The following is a 4237-nucleotide window of genomic DNA, read 5'->3' on the forward strand; positions in this document are numbered from 1 at the left end:
GGTAAAACCCGGTCTCCACTAAAAATACAAAAATTATCCAGGTGTGGTGGCGCACACCTGTAATCCCAGCTACTTGGGAGGCTGAAGCAGCAGAATTGCTCAAACCTAGGAGCAGAGGTTCTGGTGAGCCGAGATGGTACCGTTACACTTCAGCCTGAGTAACAAGAGGAAAACTCCGTCTAAAAACAAAACAAAAAACATAACCACAAAACAAATAGGGTCTTACAGATGTGATTAAGATTTTTGTGATGAGAAGATTATCCTGGATTATTTGAGTAGGCCCTAAATGCCATGGAAATATTCTTCAAGAAGGAGGGAGGCAGAGGGATATTTGACACAGAGGAGGAGGGCAATGTGAGCACAGAGGCAGAGATTGGAGTGATGTGGTCACAAGTCGAGCCCCCTCCAGAAGCTAGAAGAGGCACGAGACAGACTCTCCCCTTCAGCCTCTGGAGAACACTCCGCCCTGCTCACACCTTTGAATTTGGCCCAGTGATAGGGATTTCAGACTCCTGGCCTCCAGGACTGTGAGAGAATAGATGCCTGCCGTTTTATGCCACCAAGCTTGTGCTAATTGGTGAAGACAGCCACAGGAAATGAACAACCCCTCCAAATACGGGGAATTTAGAGGCACATGTCCTAAGAGGCCCCGAAGGGAGCTGGCATTTGACACGTTCCAGCCATAAGGCCAGTGCCCGACCTCCCTACTTCCTACCTGCTCCTGCCTCCACTTTTCTCTTCTGCCCTAGATGAGCCTCCACAATGAGAGGGAAAGATGAAGACGTGTCTACACCAGGAGGGAGGGAATGGCAGGGAGGAGGGTAGGGAGCACACATCTCCAGGTTTGTATCAGTTCTGCAACTGAGAAGTGAGTTCTCTTTTTCTCCTTGTATCCACACATACACATTCAGGGAAAGATTCTGATTGGTTTTCTTGGGTCCTGTGTGCAAGTCTTGGGCCAATCAGTATGGCCAGGGCTGGGGCCCCACACTGTGATTGGCAGCCCCAACAGAATCCTATGGACTGTGGGAAGGACAGCGCCCCCTCAAAGGAGCAGATGAAAGGAATGTTGGGTAAACCAGCAGAAATAACGAAATATCTGTATTTCTTCTATAAACAGAGCATTGGGCTGGGTGCGGTGGCTCACACCTGTAATCCCAGCACTTTAGGAGGCCAATGTGGGCAGATCACCTGAGGTCAGGAGTTCAAGACCAGCCTGGCCAACATGACATCTCTACTAAAAATACAAAAATTAGCTGGTCATGGTGGTGCACACCTGTAATCCTAGCTACTCGGGAGGCTGAGGCAGGAGAATCGCTTGAACCTGGGAGGCAAAGTTTGTAGTGAGCCGAGATGGCACCATTGCATTCCAGTCTGGGCAACAGAGCAAGACTCTGTCTCAAAAAAAAAAAAAAAAAAAGAGAAAAAAGAAGGACATTGTAGTCTTTCATAGGCTTTCCCAGAATCCCTCTTTGAGTTTCCAAATCATAGCCAGAATCATAGATTGTTAGAATGTGAAGTTACAGCAAAGGTCATCTGTTCCAACCCCCTCATTTTACTAGGAAACCAAGGCCAAAAGCAGGAAAGTGACTTTCCCCAAGGTCATACAGCTAGTAAGCTGCAGAGCTGGGGCAGGATCTAGTTCCAATTCATGGCCAATTTCTCTTTCAGCTTCTCTGTCTCTGTCAGCAGTTAGCATGCTATCTGTCTACCCTCCAGCACCTGTTACCCTGAATCGGGCCCAGGGTCTGGGCTAGGGAAGGCGGCTGGCTTCTGAATCCCCAGAACAGGCCAAGCCTCCTCTTCTGAACTCCTCTATTCCAGCCTAGCAGGCTGGGACACAGACACTCTGTCTGGAAGGACTGGAAGGACTGGCTCTCCTGGGGACATCTTCCACTTCAAGTACCTCCTGAAGCAGGCCCTGGCAACCAGCTTGTGGCTCAGCCTCCTCGGGTACCTCAGCCTCCTTGCCAGGTCCCTCAACTCCGAGGCCGGGGGTTGGTAGGGGGTGCTACCAGCAACTTCAAATTAGTTCCCAAGTCCGAGAGGAAAATCCAGTCTAGGAAGATGGCCCCCCTCGGATGGCCCACAGGAGAGCTGGTAAGGCCAGGGTAAAGGGCCCCAAGAAACCAGGTGAAGCAGAGAAGGACCCTCCCAACTCGTACAAGATGAAAAAGGCAACCAAGAAGCCAGCAGAGATGCAAACGTCTCCCCCCAAATTAGGTACAGCCAAGAAGGCCTTCCCCAGCAAGGCAGTGGGGCTGGGGACACCAAGGCAAAGCTGGGGAAGGCTAGGAAGACCCCTCCACAAAGCCAAAGCCATGTAGGCCCCTTCCCATGCCAATGGGCTTAGCAGGAAGTCAAAGGCCAAAGGCCGCAGGAGCAGCTAAGGAGACGCTGAGGCCCACAGAAAATCCAAAGCTGGGAGTAAGAGTTCAAAACCCACAGCCAGCAAGGTCAAGAATGGTGCTGCTTCCTCCACCAGAAAGGTGGTGGCCAAGGCCAAGGCCCTGAAACAGGCAGCTGCCCGGGGCCAAACACCAAGGCAGTTTCTCCTGCTAGGGGCAGTGGGTCCAAGGTGGTGCCTGCACACCTGACCAGGAAGACAGAGGCCCCCAGGGGCCCAAAAAAGCCTGGGCTGTCCATCAAGGCCTCATCATCCAAAGTGTTCAATCAGAGGGCTGAGGCCTAGTGCCGGGGTGGAAATGGAGAGAGACTGAGCCTCTGCCCTAGTTTTTATTCCCCAACAAATGCACCTCTCTATTTAATTGTAAGTTGTTTATCAATAAAGAATTTTATTTTTTTCCTGCCCCCTGCCCTCTATAAGAAGCTCAAGGCAGGAGAGTAGCTTTCCCCAAGGTCACACAGCTAGTAAGCTGCAGAGTTGGGGCAGGATCTAATTCTGATTCGTGGCCTAGTGCACTTTCATCTTCTCTGTGTCTGTCAGCAGCCCTCCAGTCCCTGCTACCCTGAAAGGTGTCTTTGTATCTCTTCATCACTCCACCTCCCTATCTGGGAAGACGCAGATGTGTTCTGGAAAAATGCATTAAGATCCAGCATTTCAGCCCCAATTGTGCCACTCTTATGATGTGATTTTTGGCCCCAGTTTCATTACCTATCAATTAGGGACAAGAATTTTTATGGAAAGAATCATTGTGAGGACAATGTGGAATGTATCTGAAATTGCCATCCCTATGAATATAATAATATTCCATACACAGCTGTCAAGTTCACAATTACAGGCAATGACTTTACTTAGATTCCCTAAGATCGTCGGTTTGCAGGGTCTCAGCCCCTTGAAATGAATTTTCTTTGCTCCTTACCTAGTTTCAAGCCATCTGCAACTTTGTCCTTCCTTTTTACAAATCCATGTGTTAACTAAACTTTTCTGCACCTTATCATTTTTTTTGATATTGATCAAGATCAAACCAGATCAAAATGCTATTTTGTGGCTTTTTTCTATCTACGACTCCTTCCTCTGTGTCCCCAACTATAAAGAAGCAACACTTTCCTTTATTCTCCTCCTTTTCTTGGGCAATATCTTTCATGACTGTTTTTCTGAGCCTGTTATGTACTCAGTTCATACATTGTTTCATTTTTTGCTTTGGTTTTCTGGTTTTTGTCTCCCAAAGATTTCGGCAGTGTTTTTTTTTTTTTTTTCTTGCAAAGAAGCTTACATTCTAAAAAAGGGAGAGATCATTTCTGAAGTATTGCATTGCTTACAACAATGCATGGTCCATGGAAAACAAACATTAATTGATGATGATGACAGTTAATTCTGGATTTTTGGTTCTCATGATTTCACTCACTCATACTTGAATCTATACCAGTTTTGTTGGTCTGATTTAAGACAGGAATGTATTCTAGTTTGAGATTCTACTTGCTTGGTCAGAAGTTCTTAGATATGACACTGAAAGCATGATTCATATAAGAAATGGTTAACAAATTGGACTCCATCAAAATAAAAAAAAATTGCTCTGCAAAAGACCCTGTTAAAAACATAGAAACAAACAAACAAACAAAAATAACAGGCCACAGACTGAGAGAAAATATTTGCAAACTACATATGGGACTAATATCTATAATATATATTCTAAAACCCTCACGCCGTAATAGTAAAATAAGTCAACAATTTAATTAGAAAATGAGCAAAAGACATGAAGAGACATTTCACTGAAAAAGATGTGCAGATAGAAAAAAAGCACATGAAAAGATGTTCAATAGCACTGGCCTCAGG

At 46.4% G+C, this 4237-nt stretch overlaps 1 pseudogene; it reads left to right on the top strand.

Annotated features, from left to right (window-relative positions):
* The first annotated feature begins 967 nt into the window (after positions 1–967).
* LOC116557706 lies at positions 968–2692 on the top strand (annotated as a pseudogene).
* The last annotated feature ends 1545 nt before the right edge of the window (positions 2693–4237 follow it).

This window comes from Sapajus apella, unplaced genomic scaffold (assembly GCF_009761245.1).
Source record: "Sapajus apella isolate SASKATOON/1434 unplaced genomic scaffold, GSC_monkey_1.0 scaffold20, whole genome shotgun sequence".
Taxonomy (NCBI): domain Eukaryota; kingdom Metazoa; phylum Chordata; class Mammalia; order Primates; family Cebidae; genus Sapajus; species Sapajus apella.